This window comes from Chrysochloris asiatica, unplaced genomic scaffold (genome assembly GCF_000296735.1).
Source record: "Chrysochloris asiatica unplaced genomic scaffold, ChrAsi1.0 scaffold00171, whole genome shotgun sequence".
NCBI classification, from domain to species: Eukaryota; Metazoa; Chordata; class Mammalia; order Afrosoricida; family Chrysochloridae; genus Chrysochloris; species Chrysochloris asiatica.
Window position 1 is genome coordinate 2,267,338 of NW_006408689.1, and position 11,132 is coordinate 2,278,469.

Sequence of the window (11,132 nt, forward strand, 5' to 3'; positions counted from 1 at the left end):
ACAACAACAACAACAAATCTTTACGGGAGCAGAAAGCCTCATCTTTCTCCTGTGGAACAGCTGGTAGTTTCGAACTGCTGACCTTAAGGTTCGCAGCCCGATTTGTAATCACTATGCTACCAGAGCTCCTTAGGCAGTCACTAATGGGACCAACAGTTGTAAACACGCTTCAATGACACTGATTCAGTTCTTCAAGTTATGCAACCATTCTCACTATCCTTTTCCAAATGATTCCTCCATTAAGATAAACTCACTGTCCCCGAAGCTTTTCATCTAATCTTTTGAGTTGCTATTGTCAGTTTGATTACACATAAATAATTCTTTAAAAAAAAGCTTAGTGCTCAAGGCAAACATACTTTACTAATTAACCTAAACTGTAGTTTGGTGCACAGAAAAATTCAAGGGTAGTTTTGGTTAAATTTTGAAATTTATCTCAGGGCGGTAGTTTCAGGAATTGATTCAACTACAATGGATCTAGAAAGTCTGGATTCCATCAAGAATTTGAAATTGTTTTACTTATTTTGCCTTTCATTTTTTTAAAAAAATTCAAAACACTATTTTGAATTGCGTGACAGTTTACAAAGCAGAACATCAGTTTTACATTTAGCAAATATTTATGAACATTTTGATAACAGAATAGTTTGTGACTTTTTCCCACATAATTTAGAAGTAGTTCACAGAATTGAATGATATTGACAAACCCAACCCAGAGTGACCCTGTATAAGGTTTCCAAGATACTGCTGGTGAGCTTGAACCACCAACCTTGCAGTTCAAACCGCCTTTGCAGTCCAGTGCATTAACCCACAGGCCACACCAGGACTCCAAAAAAGACTACAGCAGCTGGTATTCTCAGGATGTTTCCCATTCAAGTATGAACCAGACCCAACCCTGCTTAGTTTCTGAGATGAAAAGAGATCTGGTACATTCAGGTTTATATGGCCATAGATCAGTTGAGTGTAGGTGGATGCATCTCCGTCTGCATTCTCAATCCCACTGTTCCCTTGTACCAATACCAGGTTCTTTCGAGTACTGTGACTGTATCCTCTGTTTCTCTGGTTTCGAGACTGAGAAATGAGAGGTCTCTTATTACCGAAAAGTAATGCTTTGCTTATTCAGAGTCTCTTTTGTTTCCATATAAAATTATTGATTCGTTTTTTTCATATCTTTAAAGACTGATATTGGAATCTGAATTGGGATTGAATGTTTCCACTTTCACAATGTTAAGTCTTCCTATCCATGAGCATGGTATGTTCTCCCATTTTTTAGGTCTCTTGGTTTTTTGCAGTAGTGTTTTGTAATTTTCTTTGAGTAGGTCATGTTTTCCTCTGGTTAGATTTATTCCTGAGTGTTTAATAGTTGAGTGACTATTTTAAGTAGTATTTTTTCATGATTTCCTTTCCAGAGCTATCTTTATTGGTATAAAGGAATCCAACAGGTTTTTGTATGTTAATCTTGTACTTGTACTTTGCTGAATCTTTCAGTGAGCTCCAATAATTTACTCGTTGAGTCTTTGGGATTTTCTAAGCATAGATCATATCATCTGCAACATTTGCAAATAAAGAAAATTTTACTTCTTCTTTGCCAATTTGGATACCTTTCTTTCCCCTTACTTGCTTTTTAGCTCTGGATAAGACTTTTTGAATAGTAGTAGACAATAAAAGACAATACTGAATAGTAGTGGAGATCAAGGGTATTCCTTGTCTAGTTCCTGTTTGCAAGAGGAATGCTTTCTTTCTGTTTCTCTCCATTGAGAGTGCTGTTTGCTGTTGGATTTCTATATATGTCCTTATTTGTATTGCGGAATCTCCCTTCTAGTCCTATATGGTTGAGTGTTTTGATCAGGAATGGGTTGTTGGGTTTTACTAAATGACTTTTCTGCATTGACTGATATGATCATGTGGGGTGTTTTCTCTTTGTTTTATTTATATTGATTGATTTTCTAATGTTAAACTATTTTCCTGGTATAAATCAAACTTGGTAATGACATATTATTTTTTTGATGTGATGTTGGCTGCTATCGGCTAGTATTTTGTTGAGAGTTTTTGCATCTATGTTCATGAAGGATATTGGTTTTATAATTTTCTTTTTTAGTGAAGTCTTTGCTTGGTTTTGGTATGTTTGCTTCATGAAATGAATTTGGAAGTTTTCCATCCTTTTCTATATTCTGGGATAGTTTGAATAGAATTGGTGACATCTCTTTGAATGTTCAGTAGAATTCACCAGTATAAACCACCTGGGCCCAGCAATCTTTTAGTTAGGATTTTTTTTCAATGACTTGATTAATTTCACCTTTCTTACAGATCTGTTCAAAGTTTCCACCTCAGACTGTGTTAATTTAGGTCGATTGTATGTTTCTAAATATTTACCCATTTTTTTCTAGACTGAATAATTTGTTATAGTACAAATCTTCATATTTCTTGTTAATCAAATTGGTTCTAACTCATAGTAACCTTATGTATTACACAGCAAAACACTGCCCATCCTGTGCCATCCTAACAATAAGTTATGCTGCAGCCCATTGCTGTAGCCACTGTGACAATCCATCTCATTTGGGGTCTTCTTATTTTTTACTGACCCTCTTCTTTACCAAGCAAGATGTCTTTTTCTAGGGGTCCTTCCTGACAATATGTCCTAAGTATGGAAGACCAAGTCTCACAATCCTGGCTTCTAAGGGGTATTCTGGTTGTACTTTTCCAACACAGATATGTTTGTTCTACTGGCTGTCCATGGTCCTTTTAGTCTTCTTCTCCAACAACATAACTCAACTGCATCAATTCTTTATGGTCTTCCTTATTCACTGTACAACTTTCACATGCATATGAGACTATTGAAAATACCATAACTTGGGTCAGACACACCTTAGAGAAGTCTTGTGCAGCAGATTTGCCTACCACAACATGTTGTTTGATTTCTTGACTGCTGCTTCCATGAGAATTGATAGTGGATCCAAGCAAAATAAAGTCTTTCACAACTTCAATCTTTTCTCTAATTATCATGATGTTATTTATTGTCCCATCATGAAGATTTTTGTTTTCTTTACATTGAGGTGCAACTTATACTGACGACTGTAGTCTGTGATCTTCATCTGTAAGTATTTTTAAGTCCTCTTCACTTTCAGCAAGCAAGGTTACATCATCTGCATATTGCAGGATGTTAATGAGTCTTCCTCCAATTCTATTGCCATGTTCTTCTTCATATTCTCCAGATTTTCTGATTTATTCAGGATACAGATGAAATAAGTATGGTGAAAGAATACAACCCTGACACAAACCTTTTCTGATTTTAAGCCATTCACTGTTCCCTTGTTCTTTTTGAATGGTTGCCTGTTGATCTATGTATTGGTTCCTCATGAGCACAATTAAGCGTTCCAGAATACCAATTCTCTACATTGTTGTCCATAGCTTGTCATGGACAAAACCTTTGCATAGTCAATAAAGCACAGGTCAATATATTGCTAGTACTCTCTGCTTTCAACCAAGATCCCTCTAATGTCAGTAATGATATCCCTCATTCCATGTCCTCATCTGAAACCAGATTGAACCTCCTGCAGTTACCTGTCAATGTATGATTGCAGGCATTAAAAAATTATCTTTAGCCAAATTGTAACCACATTTGATATTAATGATATTGTCTGATGATTTCTCCATTCAACTAGGTCTCCTCTCTTTGAAATGGGCACAAATATGGACCTCTTCTGATTAACTGGCCAGGTACCTGTCTTTCAAATTTCTTGGCAAAGAGGAGAGAGTGCCTCCTGTGCTGCATCAGTTTGTTGAATGATTTAAATTTGTATTTCTTCAATTCCTGAAGACTTGTCCTTTGCAAATGCCTTCAATGTACCTTGAATTTCTTCCTTCAGTATTATTGGCTCTTGATCATATGCTACCTCCTGAAATGTTTGAACAGCTACCATTTCTTTTCAGTATAGTGACTGTGTATTCCTTTTATTTTCTTTTGATGCTTTCTGCATCATTCAATTTCCCCCCATAGAATCCTTCAATATTGCAACTTGAAGCTTGACATTTTTCTGCAGTTCTTTCAGTTTTGAGAAAGTCTGAGCATGTTCTTCCCTGTTGATTTTCTAATTTCAGATCTTTTCACATTTAATTATAATACTTAACTTTGTCTGCTCGAGCTGCCCTTTGAAATGTGCTCTTCAGCTGTTTTACCTTCTTATACCTTGCATTTGCTATAGCATCTCTATGCTGGAGAGCAAATTTCAGAGTCTTTTCTGACATCCATTTTGGTCTTTCCTGTCTTTTTAATGATCTTTTGTTTTCTTCCTCTATGATGTTCTTGGTGTCATCCCACAACTCTTCTGGTTTTTGGTCATTAGTGTCAAATGCATCAAATTTATTTATTGAGATGATATCTAAATTCAGGTAAAATATGTTCAAGGTCATATTTTGGCACTCATGGACTTGTTTTAATTTTCTTCACCTTCAGCCTACACTTGCATACCAGCAATTGATGGTCTCTCTCAAGTCTGCCCCTGGCTTTGTATTGGCTGGTTATATAGAGCATTTTCAACATCTCTTCCCATAGGTGTGTTGTTATTAAGTGCCTTCAAGTCAGTTCCGGCCCATAGCAACCCTGAACAGGGTTTCCAAGGCTGTAAATCTTTATGGGAGCAGAAAGCCTCATCTTTCTCCCGTGGAGCAACTGGTAGTTTCGAACTGCTGACCTTGCAGTTGGCAGTCTGATTTGTAACCACTACGTTACCAGATGTAATCAGTTTGAATTCTGGGTATTCCATCTGATGAGGTCCATGGGTATAGTCATCTTTTCTGTTGTTTAAAAATAATATTTGCAATTAATAATCATTGGTCTTGCAAAATTCAATCACCAGCATCGTTTTTATTACCAAGGCCTTATTTTCCAACTACTCATCTTTTCTCTTTGTTTCCAACCGTTGTGTTCCAATCACCAGTAATTATCAGTACATCTTGATTGCATGTTTGATCAATTTCAGACTTAAGATGTTGGTAGAATTACTTAGTTCCATCATCATTGGTTTTAATGGTTCATGCATAAATTTGAATAATAACAGCATTAACTGGTCTTCTTTTGTTATTTTTGCTGTTAATTGCCTTATAGTTTGTTCCAACTCACAGGGACCCCATATGGGTTTTCTGAGGAGCAGTTTATTGGTTTGAATTGTCACCTTGAAATTCAGCTGACCTTGTGGTCCTGTCCTTTTTGTTTCAGTGCCACACCAGGAGTATGAAAATTGTCCTAACATGTATAACATTATACTTCCAGATAGATCTTGAAATGTTCTTTTTGATGATGAATACTACACCATTCCTCTCCAATTTGTCATTCCTGGTACACCTGTTCATTTTAGCTTACTAATGCCTAGGATATCAATGTATATGCATTCCATTTCATTTTTTACAACTTTCCATTTTTCTAGATTCATACTTTTTGTATTCCATGTTCTGATTATTAACAGATATTTACAGCTGTTTCTCTTCATTTTGAGTTGTTCCCATCAGCAAATGAAAGTTCTGGAAATGTCTACTCCATTCAGGTCATCAAGGTCAGTGCTACTTTGAAGAGGCAGGTCTTCCCCAGTCACCTTTTGAATACCCTCCAACTTGTGGGGCTCATCTTCCAGCACTATAATCTGGCAATATTCTGGTGCTATTCATAGTGTTTCAGTGTTCAATATTCTGGTGCTATATGACTATTTTTCACTGCTGTTCATAAGGTTTACAATGGGTGAACATTCAAGAGTAGTCTGACTTTCCTTTATCCTAGTCTGTTTTATTCTGGAAACTCAGCTGAAACTTGTCCACTATGATGGCCCCTGCTGGTATTTAAAAAAATAGTGTTGGCATAGCTTCTAGCATCACAGCAACTTGCAAGCCACCATAGTATGATAAACTCACAGTCAAGTGGTAGACAATTGTTTGTAGCATTTAATTTTTATGCATTTTCTTTCCTTTGGATCTGTTGTGACATCACCCACATCATTTCTTATTCATTTTACTCGTATCTTCTCCTACTTTTCTCTTCTTAGATTTGCCTGTGGTTTATAGATTTTATTAATCCTTTTGAAGAACCAACTTCTTATCTTGTTGAATATTTCTCTTGTTTTTGCTTTCTGTTTCTCTTATTTCTGCTCTAACTTTTATTGTTTCTGTTCTTCTAGTGGCAGTAGCAATGAGCTCAAGCCTAACAGTTGTAGGAATATTGCAGGACCTCACAATGTTTCAATATGTTGTACAGAGGGTCACTATGAATTGGAATCGACATGACGTCACTTAAGAATAACAAGTGGCTGTAGGTTTACTTTGCTGCTCTTTTTCTCCCTGCCTCTTTTTTATTAGGTGTCTTGGTGCTGTAGGATAAGCAAAGTCCTACTGTTGACTGGTGTGGTGCTGTGGGTTAATGCGGCAGACTCCAAAGCTGTTTGAACTGCAAGGTCAGTGGTTCAAGCTCACCAGCTGCTCCTCGGAAACCCTATACAGGGTCGCTATGGGTCGGAATCGACTCAATGACACTTAACAGCACAACAACTGTTAACTGCAAGGTCAGTGGTTCAAACCCACCAGCTGCTTCTCAGAAACTCTATACAGGGTCAGTATGAGTCAAAACTTAATCACAGGATTATCAGTTCTGATCAGAACGTTCAGTAGTGGTAGTCAGGCAGTGTCTAGTTTCTCTGGTCTCATGGCAAAAACTGTATGGAGGTAATCCAACAGGCTCAGATTCATGTCTGTCCTCCTCTGCTGTACCAAGTTAGAGGATACCCATTGCTCTACCTTGGATCGCCTAGTTTAGCTCATTTTTTGGTGTGGTGCTGTGGGTGCAATGCTGGTTTAAATAGCAGGTTGGCTGTTCAAGCTCACTAGCTGCTCCTCGGAAACCCCATGCAGGTCACTATGGGTCGGAACCGACCCAAGGGCACTTAACAACAACAACATCAAGGATATGCTTCTTTCTTTTCTGTTGCATTACTTACTTTTTTTTTTTTTTTAATATTGTAATCATTATGATATTTGGAAAGGCTTATAATGTTATACAATTATTTTGTATTATATAGCAGTATAAATGCTACTCTATACAAATGCTTCCTACAGAGTTTCAACATCCTATCTTCCAAATGTGGAACAAGACCTCTTTTAGTGAAAATTGTTCTGGATCAATATTTCCACCCCCTCATACTTCTTTGTGTAATTATCTTTCACAAAAAATATCTTATTGCATTTTTTATGAAAACAGGTACCCATTCAACAACTTATTGTTGAATAAATACATTTATTGTTTAATGGTGTAGCTCTGTGGGATAAATCATTGAACTACAAGGTCAGTTTGAGCCATAAGGTCGGTGGTTCAAACTCACCAACTGTTCCTTGGAAACCCAATACAGGGTCACTACGAGTTAGAACCAACTTGACGGCACTTAACCACAGCAACATCGATTTATTCTTCACATGAGTCAATATTCTCATTATGTCTATTCTAGTTTTTCCATTTCTATTAACTTAGTCTCATTGCCAACTAAACTTCTCATTCATGCATTAGAGTAACTGTTGACCAGCTAGTCTGATTAAGATAATATTTTAAAAGGTTCTAGTCCTGAAGTTTGGTATTATTTACTTTTTGGGTTAAACTGCCATTTAGTACAAACATTAATTCAAGGGGTTGTTTCAGTTTAAAGTTTGTAAAGTATCTCAGAATCATAGTCTTCCTGAGATTCCACTTGTCTCAATGGATCCAGTAAGTATGTTTTTTTTTAAGAATTTGAAATTGTGTTCCACATTTTTTCCCGTTTTTATCAGAATCCATCTAAGAAGCAATTCTATTCTGCACACATAGGGTTGTTATGATCAGAATTCATGTGACAGCAACTGGTATTGGGAAATAAACACTCACTTTTCAGTGGAGTTGCTAAAGAGGTAGAATATATTATCTGAAATTTCCCAGATACCTCCATGTGGAAAAGGCTTTCTTGAAAAGAGAAGCTAACAAGAAATAAAGTCAAACTAAGAAATGGAGATAGAACTGAAAACTTTTTGGATTCCTGAATTCAGTAGTGTCTAAGCAACCTATTTGTGGACATTTTTGTCATCTGGATGAATATATTCACACACTGTTTGCTTAAATCAGTTTGAATTGCGATTTTGTCACCTATAACTGGCAGAATCCTTTTTATCATCTCTATGCTTTACATATATATACTTTTAAAATATGTGTGGGGAAAACCTCTTTACAATTTGGCGCAGCATACCAAGAGCCATTTGAAGGATATGATTTATTATTTTGCATATTTAAGTCATTTGACATTCAATATTTTTTAAAAGCTAAGAAAACAAACAATTCTTTGTTTTTCTAGCCTGTATTATATAGCTTATGTTTTATTCTTGGCTTACCAGATTTTGCTCCTAGAAAATAAAAATTTTAAAAAGGCTTCCTGCCAAAATGGACTCTTATGTTAATTGGCCTTCATCTGAGCATCCAGGGAGCATAGATACTCCCATTGTACCCTGTGACTCCAAAAGGAGAGTAGAAGAAACAAGACAAACTTCGGGGCACCCAACTGTGGACTCAGGTTTTTTCTTTGCTTTCATTTGGCAATAAGTAAAAAGGAGTGCTTGTTCTATTTAATCAACGATATTAGGAGAGAGGACAAAGAATCATTTTGAAAAATCTGCTAATAGTTTAACAAAATGAGTTCTTTTATCTAAGGTTCAGTCACAACAAAGAAGGAAAAATTCGTATATATGTTCAAGTACCTTTTCAATTTTTTTTTAAAAAAAGAAAAAGCTGCCATATTCACACTAATGTTTGCTTGTATAAAATATTGGCTGAAGACAAGCTCCTTTTTTAGTCCTTACATAAAATCACCACCAATCTTATCATCAGATGGGTTCTAATTGTTTTTTTTTTTTTTTTTTTCCTGCCTTCTTACAAAAAGAGTAATGAAAGGACAGCTAAAAGCAGAACTATATAGTTATTTTATAACTGGCACTAACAAATTTCACCAATTACAGAGTCCATTCTGTAAGCAATGAATGTGTGGCTCCCAATTAATCTAGTGCACCTCCAGGCGAGGTCTAAATCAGCTGGATACAGCTAAAGCAATTTGCACACAGCTAAAAGCAAATTGGAAAATAAGTGTTCCACGCTGCTGCCTATCTTTTCAAGCCAAAGACACAATCAGTATTCTGGCAGCAGTTCTCTGTCATGTTATTTGCAGCTATCAATTTTAATTATAACAATTATTGATTAGTTAGGAAAGTGAATAATCTCAGACTCAAATGAATGACTCTAGTGCTTCTGGTCTCCTTGCCTCTTAAGACAAGTCTTTGTTGTGAGTCCTACTTAAAGATCCCACCTGGGTATCTGGAATCTCCTGTCCTTAGTCTTCCTCCCTGCCCCTCCTCACCAGACACATAGTGTCAGCTCTGCAGTTTTGCTCAGTGACTGTTCTGATCTGAAAGAAAGCTTGGCCAGCTTTTTTGAATCAGAGGGTTTGGAGACAATTAAAGAGAAGTTACCTTGATTTTTGAAGATTTGGAAATTATGACATGATCTTTGTTCAGTTGGATGATCAAATGGGAAAGAACATTCAGTAGCGCTATCAGAAAGAGATATAAAAGGTCACTGTATTATTAGACCAAGTAAGCAAGGCAAAGTGATATATATGTATTTTTTAAGGTGGAGTTTGGGATTAAAAGACATGAAAGAATCTGACTGTGCCTTGATGCTGTTGTGATTCATAGCGTCCCTGTATGTCATTTAATGCCTGAGTTTTACTTTTAGATTTATGCATTTAAAGCACTTTACTTTCAAATAGAGATTGTAGCAGTGGTTGTGTGCTGTGGAGTCGATTCCAGCTCATAGCTACCCTGTATAGGGTGCTACACATCTTTTCCAGAGCAGAAAGCATCATCTTTCTTCCATGGAGAGGAGCTACTGGTAGATTCAAACTGCTGACTTTGCTGTTAGCATCCAAATGCATAACCCACTATGCTACCAGGGTTCCTTATTCATTTAGTGATCGTGGGAAAATCAAATAACATTGCTGAAACTTTATCCCTATTCTGTAATAAGGATGAGGATAAGAGTGTCTCTATTTTCTTCATTGTTTTTGTTGGTAAGTGCAGCCGAATCGGTTCGGACTCATAGCGACCCTGTATAGGGTTTTCCAAGGCGCAGCTGGTAAGTTTGAACCACCAACCTTGTAGTTGCAACTGACCTTGTTGTCCGGTGGTTTTTATTTTTACATGAGGTAGGAGTGGGAGTTGGGAGGCATTTAATTAAGCAGTGTACTCTGTGTTAGACAGAATTCTACAGCGAAGCCATCTGGGCTCAAAGTTTTTTTTTTTTTTAATCGTGATTTGAGTTTTGAGTGAAAGTTTATAGAGCAAATTGGTTTTCCACTCTACAATTTGTTTCCATTCGTGATTTGCTTCTTAGCATTGATTGCAGCCCCCACAATGTAACAGCACTCTTTCCACTTCCTTTCTGTGTTTACCATATCTACTCGTCCTTTTTTCCTATGGTGCAGAGTTAGGCAATGCTTAGTTCTGTTGTGCATAAGGTTGCTGTGAGTCGGTACCGACTCAGCGGCACCTAACAACAACAAAAAGCCAGATAAATGAACAAATCTTTCTTGGAAAATGTAATGCTCCTTAAAAGTGCGGATGGTTAAATGCTGACTTACATACTTTAGATACGTTATCAGGAAGGATCTGTATCTGGGAAGAACATAATAGAAAAGTAGAGGGCCATTGAAAAGAGGAAAACTCTCAAACAGATGGAATGAAACAATGACTAACCCATAGCAACAATGGGCTCATACATAGCAGTAGCTGTGAGAGTGGTGCAGGACTGTGCCTTATATGTATTTCATAGAGTTGCTATAAATCAGAACTGACTCTACAACAACATTTATATTATTTTTGGTGGGTAGCAGTTCAAACCCACTAACTGCTCCTCGGAAACCCTATACAGGGTCTTTATCAGTCAAAATAAACTCAACAGCACTTAATAACAACAATAAGTGTGTTTCTAGAAATTGATGAAATTCTCCTAGGTTTTCAAATTTGTTGGAGTACAATTTTTCATGATATTCTTTATCATCCTCTTTATCTGGGTCAGTTCTGTTGTAATGGTG